The sequence below is a fragment of the Leucopleurus acutus genome (assembly GCF_964270905.1).
Source record: "Leucopleurus acutus genome assembly, chromosome: 6".
NCBI lineage: Eukaryota > Metazoa > Chordata > Mammalia > Artiodactyla > Delphinidae > Leucopleurus > Leucopleurus acutus.
Window position 1 is genome coordinate 37,180,895 of NC_139149.1, and position 12,735 is coordinate 37,193,629.

The following is a 12,735-nucleotide window of genomic DNA, read 5'->3' on the forward strand; positions in this document are numbered from 1 at the left end:
TTTAGTTTTGGTATGTTTTTTAACAGTTATAATGGATTTAAACTTACCTTTCAAAACTAAAAAGTTGTTAATTACAAAACACATCTGACTCCCAAAAGTTTTGAATGAAGGTATTGTGTAAACTCTCTGGAAATTAAGAGAAAAGGAGAATTTGGTCATCTGTTGAGAATATTTAATTTATCCTTTTTTCTAGATAAACATTCACTAGACCCTGCCTTCCTTATATCTGTAACTAAAGTGCATCCTTTTTGAAAAGAGAGTCTCTCTTCTGTTTTCACCACCAGGAACTGAGTTCATTTTTGTCTAGATTATAAAGTAGCAGCTTCTTTACATCTGTGAGCACCTTACTTTACATCTATTAAAGAAGTTAACAAACTGAATTTTAACAATTGGTATACTTGTCACTTTTCTAGCTACCGGCCTGTAAGCTCCTTGAAAACAAAAACGGTCATTTATCTCTTGGCTTTTTTCTACAAGGCTGGCAAAGAGTTTCTACTCATTTGTTTCCTGGAAGAATAATGAATGAATATGTAGAGTCAATAAGTATTATCACTTATTTTCCCTATTCTTTGGTACAGTGTTTCTCAACATTTTTTAATAGGTAAGTGTTAAAACTTTCAAGAAGAATGTCATTGTTTTTCAGTTACAAAAATGTTGGGAACCTATATTGTTAAAAATCAGATCACAACCCAAAGCTTTATGAAGGAACATTACAAATCAAGGGGAAATGGACCTCTATAGTGAACATTCAGAGAAGTAACATTTCTAAATACAACAAGTTTCAAAAACATAAATATTTAGAAAACTGTTTATTGCATAAAACTCCTATGAAGCCTGTAAATCTGCTTGCAAAATCAGCTGATTTTAATTTCTAAATAAGAGAAAATTTTACTCAAGAAAATTTTGAAAATGATCATCACCATATTCTTTTTAATGCTGACTTTTAGAATATTTGAGTCTTTTAGGGGTTCCTTTTGATTAGATAAATGCAACTTACAGATTTGATGACAGTCATCTTAAGGCAGATTTACAGGCTTCATAGAACTTTTATTCTCCTCATTAATTATATGTCACCAAAAGTTTCTTTGTGTTTGCTGTCTTTAACCAGCAATCTGTGTGACAGTAAATTTGAAAATGTAGGACTGGTAGTTAAACAATTTAAACCTCTGTAATAATCACAAACACCATGGTGTCAAGGAGGTCATCCGAGTGATCAGCTGCCTGAGTGGCTGAGATGCAAGCGTGCTTCTCAGGCCCCTAGGATAGTCATTGACTCATATGCCTCGGGTGCTCTCAAATCATTCCATTAAATAACTATGCAGTTATTAATTTCTTAAATTAAAATTTTAAACAGATGTTTTTACCACCTTTAACATGAACTCCTTGGAAAACTCTGTGACCTTCTAGATCAGCGATCAGCTAACTTTTTCTGTGAAAGGCCAGATAGATAGTAAATATTTTAGGCTTGACTGACCAGCAGGTCCTCAAATACTGTTGAGGCATGAAAGAAGTCACAGGTGATACATGAACGAATGAGCATGGCTGTGTTTCAGCTTTATTTATGGACACTTAAATTTGAATTTCATATAATTTTCAGGTGTCATGATTTTTTTTTCTTGTGGTGCTTTCTGAACCACTTAAAATGTAAATACCATTCTTGGCTTGGGGGGACGCGGGGGGGCATACAAAAAACAGGTGGCAAACTGGGTTTGTTCGCTGGCTGAAGTTGGCCAACCCCTACTCTAGATGGTTAAATCTTCTGGTTGGGAAAAGTCTGCTGTAATACATTCTTAAACTCCTCCACTACCAATTCTATCATGACATCCCAAAGTGATTTGAGCTTATGCCTGAAGACAAAAGATGTTCAATTTGTTACCAGCAGCTTCTGTGTGACCCCAATAATGTTGCTTCTTTCTCCCACTTCACAAGTAGCTCACAGAAGTAAATAAAAGGAAATTTCAATGCTGCCTGCTGTGAAACTAATCGTCTTTTGTTAAGATGATGTAGTGTGGTATAATGAAAAGAAAAGCTGGGAAACTTAGAAACCAGGGTGTAGTTGGTTTTACCACTACTCAAAGTGGTCAAATTTCTCAAACTTCTGAGGCTTCATTTTCTCTCCTGCTCATCTGGAAGAAGTATTGAGGTTATATTGTAGTAGTAGATATGAAATCACTGGTAAACTAAAAAGCATAAAAATCATTGCCATTGTGGTGGTGGTAGTATTGAATGCTTTATTATTTACTCTTACATAGGATTTCTTGCAGGGTTCCCTATATATGCTGATATATTCCTCTTGAAGATTAGGTATAGATTAAGGATTGCTCATAAACTTTCCACAGGCATTTTACCACCACATACTCTCACACTTTCAAGCTACCCTCATCTCCTTACTGTATAGATGTACCAAGTTCATTACTAACAGTACTATGAAATTTTTAAATTATATTCCTCATATTCTTTCTTATTCCTTTATGAGGGCAGAGACTTTGTCTCATCCCTGTTGTATCTTCAGTACCTAAAACAATGTCTGGAATATATTTGAGTCTCATAAATAGTTTCTGAGTGAATCAATGACAAAAATAATCCCATATGTTTACTTGTCTTTCATTATCAAAAGGCATATAGAAAGCTCCTTACAAACAAAATGTATTTAAATACCTAAAATACATAGGATTACAAAGGAAATCTACTTTTTGCAACTTTACTAAAATATAGTTCTATCCACAGATCCTTTAGGGTCCATGAACCCTGGTTTTTAAAATATGGAAGAATTTTTAACTAGTATCAGGAGACACATAATCCATAACTCTAAACTGCAAAATTACTTTGACAGGATCAAAAAGCAAATGCAAGCTTCATTAGGTCTTTTTAAGAAATCCTTCCTCTGCACTTTTAAATTATAACAAAAAGAACAATGGATTTTTTAAAAGAAAACAATGGATTTTCTTTTGGTTGCCGTAGGAAGAAACAGAGTTTGGCAAGCCTATTTTAAAAGGGCATTTGCCTGGGAAGATACTAGAGTATCATGAAATTCACAGGTAGGAAGAAAATGAACAAGGATAGCTCTGGGGATTTCACCTTTCTCTAGAGTAGAGCCATTCATGGGGACTCCCACTCACATGTCGAAATGTCAAGCTACTAAAAGAGAAACCTGGATGATTCAGCTTAGATCACAGATGCAGTCCTGAATTGGTCAGCCAAAGTCAGAGGGTAGAATTATGCGGTAGAGCTATGAGCACTGAGGGCCACTATTCGGTGTCAGGGTGAGCTGGGAAGCTACTTCAAGAGATGTGTAGTCTTATTAGTTTGACTCCAGAAAATAGTACATTTATTTTATATTTATTAATGTCTCAAGATGAAACTTTACACTCAAAGCTACAGGACATCTTTGTCCACTGACAATTAGACTACATTTACAATTACGAATTTCAATATGTGCCAGATCACCCACTGCCGTATTAATAAATGGCTTAATATCTTATAATACAGTATGCCAGTATAATGTAGTGGCAATATAGCATAGGGGCTTAGAGTGTAGGCCCTTGAGCTAGACTTGCATGGCTTCATATCCACCTCCACCGCTTTATTAGCTGTGAAAGTTTGGAAAAATTACTCAATCTCTGACCCTCATTTTTGCTGTCTATAAGAAGGAAGTTTATCAGTGAGCTTTTGCTGCAGTACAGACCACCACAAAAATCTCACTGGCATGTCACAAATGCATTTAGTTCTTGCTCAGAAGTCTGGGGGTAAGCAGGAGGAGGTCTGATCCAGGTTGAGCTCAACTGGATGTGGTTCCAAGTGGAGGATGGGCCTAAGTCTGTGCCACATGTCTCATCTTCCTTGGACCTATAGCTACCTGAAACATTTCTTTCTCAGAATAAAAAGCAAGAGTGCAAGGAGGAAGCCCACTTACTAAAGCTACGTATTTCAAGGCTCTGCTTGTGTGTTGCCTGCTGTTATCCTCTTTGGTCAAAGCAAGTCACGTGGCCAAGCCCAAACTCAAAGAGCAGAGAGGTACACATGCACCTCCCATGAATGTGTGGTGGGGAAAGGGAGGAATAATTAATATACCACAGAGATTTAATATTAGTATCTAGCTAATAGAATTGTTGTAAGTTTAATACTATACATACGGAGCTTAGAATAGCACTTGGCACATAGTAAATGCCCAATAAATATTTGTTATTATTAGGCATACTCTTATGCAGAAACTCACACAGAAGTTCAGTATTGTTTACCTGTGATATAAGGTAGATATTTTACAAATGTGTCACTTCAAAACATGCATGCTTAAATTTAATTAAAAACTTATCTCTAATTTTTAAACTGTAGATTAGATGAACAAGATTATATGTCTTTCAGACTGGCCAGCCAGCTTCTGGGATAGTCAGAGTGGTTATTGCCTCAATTACTTAATTCAGTAAAGTCATAGAACTACTAAAGATTGAGTTCTGCCTTCTCATTTTAGAGATAATATGTTGGGCCAAGAATGGTAAGGTATCTAAATCAAAGAGATAGATGGATGGAAGGTGGATAGATAAATGATAAATAGATAAGTAATTAAATAGAAAATGGGAATGCAAGGAATCACCTAGATCTCTAGAATTCCAGTTGAAAACTCTTCCCACTATATTACACAGCCCAGGTGTTGTTTCCTGTAGTTTTGTTTTGGGTTTTTTTTGAATTTTATTTTTCTATACAGCAGGTTCTTATTATCTATTTTATACATATTAGTGTATACACGTCAACCCCAATCTCCCAATTCATCCCACCCCCCGCCACTTTACCCCCTTGCTGTCCATACATTTGTTCTCTACTTCTTTGTTTCTATTTCTGCCCTGCAAACCGGTTCATCTGTACCATTTTTCTAGGTTCCACATATATGCGTTAATATACGATACTTGTTTTTCTCTTTCTGACTGCCTTCACTCTGTATGACAGTCTCTAGGATCATCCACGTCTCTACAAATGACCCAATTTTGTTCCTTTTTATGGTAGAGTAATATTATCTAAGTGCTGTTTATCATATTTTTTTCTTTCAGCAACCCATATAAGAATAAATAATTTTAAGAAGCTTTTAAAATAATTTTTTCAACTTCCTTCAACTGAGAAGAATATTATTATAGGATAGGGTTTACTTATAATGTTAAAAAAAAAAACTAATCCTTACAGAAACCTTCACTTACCTACTTAACTAATATTTATTGAGTACTTATCTGATAGGTACTTGGGCATACAGCAGAAAAAGAAAAAAAAAGCTGGTCTTGTGAGCATACATTACATAGAGGAGACAGGCAATAAACAAACTAATGTATAGTATATTCCACAATCCTTTATCTGCAATTCCAAAATCCAAAAGCTCTAAAACTGAAAGTTTTTGCAATTCATATAATGGTAAAACCTGACCTAATCTTGTTGAGTGGTAAAACTGATATGAGCTATTTATTGTCTTTTTACAAATACCACTGAGAATGGATATATGTTTTGCTGTAGAGATATTAACATTTTATTTCAGAGTGCTGTCCCAGACCTCTCAGACTAGGGGGAGAGGCTGCATAATTATAGTCCATTTACCATATTACCTTTAAAAACTCAAATAATACTTAATCCCAAAACACATCTGGCCCCCTGGGGATTATATTGGGTTGTTTAATATCTAGAAATTATAAATACTGTGACTGGAAATGAAGTACGTATGGGTATAGAAAAATGAGGGTCAGTAGGGAGAGGGATGAATGCTGGAGGGTGGGAAAGTCGTTTAGCTAGTAGTAAGAGAAAACCTCTCTGGGTGGTGGCATTTGAGCAGATTCTTGAAACATGCAGTGGAGCTCTCAGGGAAAAGAATGTTTCAGTCATTGGGAACAGACATGCACCTAGATGGAGAAATATTCCAGTCTGAGGAGGAACCAAGGTCAAAGACCTTACCCAAAAGTGTGCTTAGTATATTTAAGGAAGAACAAGAAGACCACTAGGCTGTAGATTACACAGCAAGGGGAAAAATGATAGGATAGGCTCTCAGAGGTAGCCAGGGCCCAATCATCTAAGGCAAGATAAGGCCTTTGGATTTTATCATAGATGTTCTGGGATATCTTTGAAGTGTTTTGATCAAGAGTGTCTAAAATCCAATTTTCTTATTAAAAATATTGCTCTGTGGATAATAAAAATATCCTTTTTTTGCTATATGGATGACAGATTGTTGCAGTACCAAAGATTAGAAAAAATAAATGATCATAATTGTTTGAAATTCAGAAATTTAAGTGATTGGTCATTTTTAATAAAATACTCTTAATCGTACTTTAATAAAATAGTATCGTAGGTGTTCATTGAGCAAGTGCTGTGCTTTGAATTAATAATCTAAATATTACTTAACTATCATGTTTGTTCTTTCTTTCTAGATTTTTCTCTAAGCATTAGGGCTGAGAAACTAGCTTGGTCATGATAATGCTATTCCCAGTCTCCCTTCCTCTTCCAGAGAGTCTTCTCTTCTACCTGCTGGGAGATAACTAGAGGAAAGAGCCCTGGATTTGAAATGATAAGAACTGGTTTGTCATACTGGCTCTGCTACCAGTTGATTGTAACAATGGTTGAGTTGTTTAACCTGTCTGGATTTCAGTTTCCTATCCTGTAAGATATGGGGATTGAATCATCTGATTTATATAGCTCTTTCTTACCTGGAGTCATAAATTTAGCAAGTCCTGTGTGTAAGACTAAAATTCTATGATTCTTAACGAGACCTCGTTAAGAATCTCAAAATGTCTTTAAATATGAATCTAAAGAAATATAGAATAACTGTCTGTTCAGAATTCACCCTTATTTCCTTTTTAACAGGACCAAGGAAATATATACCAGAAGCCAAGAGCACAGAATATTTTTCTTCATCAATCTGTAGAACTGTGATACTCCTCTAATTCCATCAAACACAAAGGAATGATCACCTTGACAGATGGCCACAGAGGATGTCAACAATTTTTTGGAGGCAAGCAATGAAATATTTGTGCTATGAGTTTTCTATTATTAAGTATGTAGAAACAAGTAGAATTATCTTATGTTTTAATGAAAAAATAAAAAGTAGTCTTTAGTATAGCAATTTATATAAGCATAGCTATTTCTTTTTCTTTTTCTTTTTTTCCTGAGTACTGCTGCATGTCAAAAATTATAGTAAGCTGCTTTTGCCCTTACCTGGAGTACTATATAGTATAGGACTACATTATATCCCTAAATACAAAAAATCTAAATAATAAAAATTAAGTAACCATGTTTGAAAATAGGGCTCTTTGCATCTATCTTGGACACACATATCATATAACTACAAATACTAAATAGTTTGGGAAGTTAGAATTATTTTCTACTTATTTTAAAATTATCTGTACCATGTATGAATTTTTTTTGTTTAATTTCTACATTTTTTTTCCCTCACTTATTTTAAACAACTATTCTGAAGTGCTCCAAAATCTTGGGGTGTGATCCCTTTACATCCCTAATAGCTTTATATTTTATGAGAATCATACACCACACGATCCCATTGAACATTTCGTTACTTTCACAGCAGCTCTTATTGCTCCTGGAAAAATAGCTGGCCAAGGATTATGGACCACAGTGCCATCTTCAAAATTGAAATTAATTACATTACCCTTTAAAGGGGGTTTGCTTGGAAAGAAATTGACTGGATTATAAAGAAAAAAATAATAAATGTATGGAATCTGCTTTCTCTACTTTCATGAAAAATAAAGACTTAAGTAGATGAATATAAAATTGAGTAAAAGTAAACTCAAAAATTTGAGTAGAATGCACTAAAGTTGAATTTCTCCAAGCATTTTATACAAACAAAGAAACTGTAGGTATGTTCAGAATTTTTAATTTAGTGTTAATTCAACTCATAGGGCTAAAGTCATCCAGCAAATGAGTCTGCTTTTTAAGCTGTATGTAAAGGGATGCTTTCTAGGTAAATGAGACCATAAATGTTTAAAAAACCCAGTGTAGCTTCTGAGTTTTCTTTCAGTAACTAGAGTCAAAATTAGTTCTTGCTTTTCTGTTGGGGAAAATTTCATCTAATTACATTCAAATTATTCTGCAACTTTTTGGACAGCAAATCCTGATCACAAAAGAAAAGAAAAAGCAGCTGTGTTGCCCTTTCCTCGTAGTTATAAGAATAGCATTATTATGCAGTCACTAGGCTTTATAGAACCATAAGTGATTATCCACTGGCGGCTTTCTGGCAGAGAGACACCTAAACCTTTCTGAACTGCTGATAATGTATGCCTTCTCTTTTTAAGGATCTTCAGAAAAATAGATTTCATTGCTTCCTTCAGTAAACCAATCTAGTATAACAGCTCTCAGGAGTAGGGAGATCTTTCTTAACCCTTTTATTAAGTGACTGTTTCTAAAACTTCTTTTCTCAGAATTACACTCTAATCATGATTTAAATCTTCTCTTAGTTCGATATACATAATTCACCTAACTATTTAAGAAAATAGTTAAAATTGACCATTGCTAAATTAATGGAACTAGTTCCTATAAACAGTGCTTCTCTGTAAGCAACCTGTAGTCAAATTTCTTCTTTCTCTAATATTTCCTTTTTTAACTCATCCACATGTCATATCTTATTTTGATCTTCAGTTATTCTTTAACCACAGCAACGTATCTTGTGTCAGATAACTGTAATTTATATTTCTTCCACATTGTATTAAGAACCAGCCCTTTGTTCTCTTTGAATTGCATTCTATTTATGACCATGTCATTAATAAGCCACAGATATTTATAATTCTAATCAAAAGTGCCATTTCATTTATTTCCCATATTTTAACATTTATTTGAAAATTATGATTTAAAAAATTTTCAGTAGTTAGAAAAGCAATTAGAGCATAGCGGGTATGACTTACAAGCTTACTATTCAAGAACACAAATTCATAGAACAGATTAAGACTGTCTGATTAACCACAACTGTGCCACACCCACCAGCTGTGTGACCTTGAACAAATTGATTCTCTCTGACCCCCAGTTTGTACATCTTTAAATTTGATAATAATAATATAATTGTAAAGATTAAATGGGATGCATAATACAAGTAAAAAGCTTAGCTACCTAGCACTTGTGTAGTACATAATTCAATAAATAGGTGATGCAATTATTCTACTTTTTGCAAAATGAGCAAAAACAGGTTTCCTCATAGTAGCAAGCTGAACTCTTGCAAAAGCAATAATGAATTTGTCCATTATACTCATGCCAAATTTCTTTTATCATGTTTGTTGTACTGCTAGTAAATTTTATGCCCATTGAAGTTTCCCAATCAGCAGTTGAAAGTTGATTTTTAAACATGTAAAAATAGTTTATCCAGAAATAACCATTAAAAAACATAATTCTTAAAAAATGGTTGTTAACATTTTAGTCTCATGAAAACTATGTATATTCCAAATTTTGCAAGAAATTTTACTTGGGTGTTCATGGACTCACTGCCTATTATAAAATTTAACTTCATATCAACCACTATTATTTGGAGAAATATTCCATGTGCAAGGCAGAATGATTTGAAGAATTTTCTTATTTGGATTAAATATCTTTTATGTACACATTGATCAGATATTTATTTAGTCTGAGAAACTGATTTGACATTTCACTAGAAAAATAAAAGTAAACAGGCAGTTTGGTTCTCTGTTAAAGTTTCCTAGGTTTCTGTAACAGATTACCACAAACTGGATGGTTTAAATTAACAAAAATTTATTCTCCAAAGTTCTTGAGACTAGAATTCTGAAATCAAATTGTCCATAGGGCCATGTTATTTTGAAGGCATTGGGGAGAATCTGCTCTATGCCGTTTTCTTAACGTATTGGCGACATTCCTTGGCATGTGTTGGTTTATAGACTCATCACTCCAATCTCTGCCTCCCTCATCACATGGTTTTCTCCCTGTGTGTCTGTGTCTGTTCTCTTATTATAAGGACACAGTCATGTTGGATTCATCATGACTTTATCTTAACTTGATTACAACTGCTAAGGTCCTGTTTCCAAATAAGGTCACATTCATAGGTGTTGAGGGTTAAGATTTGAACAATGTCTTTTGGGGGAACACAATTCAACAATAACACTGTCTTTTATATATATCTATATATTTTTTTTAACTGAAAATAAAGTTAGGGAAGAAAAATTGATTTTAAAAACAAAGAGTTTTTTCTCCTAAGAAAGAAGTTTTTACACTTGTGAAAAGACACCTTTTGCTTATAATGATTTGGCAGTATCTTTTCTTCAACATTGTTTCTTGATACTTTTTCCCATCTCCTCTATAGCTCTATTTCTTAAAATTATATAACAATAGCTATCATTTTATTTGTTTACTTGAGGTCAAAGTTCAAATAATAGCATTATTGTTTTATTATCAAAGGCTTGAGTCCATATTATACATATCAACAAATGAAACACCCTGAAGACTGTAAAGATGGTATAGCGTTTGCATTTATAATTGAACTGGTAGTTGTACTTTGTAAATGAACTGAGTCAGTTTTTCCTTTCCTTTACTTGATTCAAACCAAGGTTACTTTTTATTTCCATGAGTAAGAAATTCGCTTTAAATAAAGTTAAGAAAAATTGATGACCTTTCAAAATGAACATAGCCACTATATATTTTTAACATTAATTCTACGCTTTATTCTAGTCAAGTCTTTCTAACTTATACTTGGTATGTGGTATATAGATCATCAGTACATTTTTATCTTATCTTTTTTTGCATTCATTTCCCATATATTTAGACAATTGTCACAGATTTTTCATGTAATAAAACTTATACAGGGTGTACACTCTTATTTCAGCACTTCAATATAAAGATTTTATGTTTATTTTCTTCTCTTTGAGCTTCCGAAAGGAAGGGAGGTAAAGCATTATAAAATCCTATTGTAGGGTCCTTGTGTTTTTCCATTCTTGCATGAAGCACGTGAAGTTTCCAAAACATACTTTTCTTGTGGGTAAAACCTGCTTCAAATTATTTTTTGCATGCAATAGACACTCAATAAATGTTTTTGAAGTTAATGAAGAAAATTGTAATTAGGCCCTCTGCTGTAGACAGCATCCAGAAGGATTGCTATTGCAAGATAAGTTAATTCTGAAGCCAACTCAGTTATACACCATTCATGTTAAATATTTTCCTTGAGTTTGGTATAAATGATAAACAGAAGTAGGAACTAGAGAATTTACAGTGCTGAAAAGTGGAGTTATGTTCTTTATTTCCCAGAACTTAAGCCTAAAGGATTCCAGGCTTTGGTTTATATTTTTATCTATTTTTCCAAAAGAATGTTTAGACTTTGGGGAAAAAAACAAAATGCATGGTTAAATGAATAGTTGACTGTGTATTTACGGAGTGAGATTTTCTAAACTATGGATCAAATTAGTAGAGTGGTGGTTCTCCACCCTGACTGTGCTTCAGCATAACCTGGAAAGCTTTTTAAAAACACAGATGTTTTGGTCCTGTCGCTACAGGTTAATCTTGATTCTGCCAATTACTAGCTGCATGACTTTGAGCTTTATTTAGTCCACAGAATCAGATTCTCTAAAAGTGGATATGATACAAGAGTAGTAGACTTAACAGACAGAGGAAGGCAAGTATCATATGATATCACTTATATGTGAAATCTAAAAAAATTATACAAAGGGATTTATTTACAAAACAAAAATAGACTCACAGACATAGAAAACAAACCAAAGGGGAAAGAAAGGGGAGGGATAAATTAGGGATTTAGGATTAACATATACACACTACTATATATAAAATAGATAAACAACAAGGACCTATCATATAGCACAGGAAACTATATTCAATACCTTATAATAACCTATAATGGAAAAGAATCTGAAAAAGAATATATATGTGTATATGTGTGTGTGTGTGTATAACTGAATCACTTTGCTGTACATCTGAAACACTGTAAATCAACTATAATTCAAGCAATCAAGCAATCAATAAGAATAGTAGACTTTTGGGGACTTCCCTGGTTGTCCAGTGGTAAAGAATCCACCTTGCAATGCAGGGGACACCGGTTCAATCCCTGGTCGGGGAACTAAGATCCCACGTGTCACGGGGCAGCCAAGCCGTGCACTGCAACTACTGAGTTCACACGCTTCAACCAGAGAGCCCGCATGCTGCAAACTACAGAGCCCACGCTCCTTGGTGCCTGCAGGCCACACGCCACAACTAGAGAGAGAAAACCCGCCCACCACCACTAAAGAGAAGTCTGCATGCCACAACAAAGAGCCCGCGTGCCGCAAGGAAAAGACCCCACGTGCCGCAACTAAGACCTGATGCAGCCAAACAAAATAGTAGACTTTTGGATGAGAATGTACCTCACAAAATTGGGAATAAAATATTTACTTAGAGATGTGCTGATCTAATTAGGAAAACTTTGAAGTTTTATAGTATGAAGAGGATCAGTAACAGTGAAGTAAATACCCTGTACCTCTGGTAAAAAATACCTGATGGAAATGTAAGGAAATTGTACTTTGCCCTCAAATGTCTATATTCAGAGGCCCAGGGTACATCTGAAACTGGAATGGACTGATTTCTTAGGTGGAGGATTTAACATCAATGGAGTGTTCCCAGTGAGATTGAATAACCATTTGGAGTATGACAGTGGTAGTTATGGTGGTGATCAGGGATAGGCTAAGGGTGGCTTAGGGAATTCTTATAGATTAGAAACCTCTAAGGTCCGTTCCAACTCTAACATACTATATTTGTAAATAACAGTCCTTTCTTTGC

The 12,735-nt window shown here is 34.3% G+C and overlaps 1 long non-coding RNA gene across 1 annotated transcript in view; it reads left to right on the plus strand.

Annotated features, from left to right (window-relative positions):
- Positions 1-7,266, plus strand: part of LOC309963209 — a 102,015-nt gene extending 94,749 nt beyond the window's left edge. The window contains exon 4 of the long non-coding RNA XR_014326282.1: positions 6,829-7,266. This is a non-coding gene — a long non-coding RNA (uncharacterized lncRNA). The remainder of the gene's footprint in view (positions 1-6,828) is intronic.
- The last annotated feature ends 5,469 nt before the right edge of the window (positions 7,267-12,735 follow it).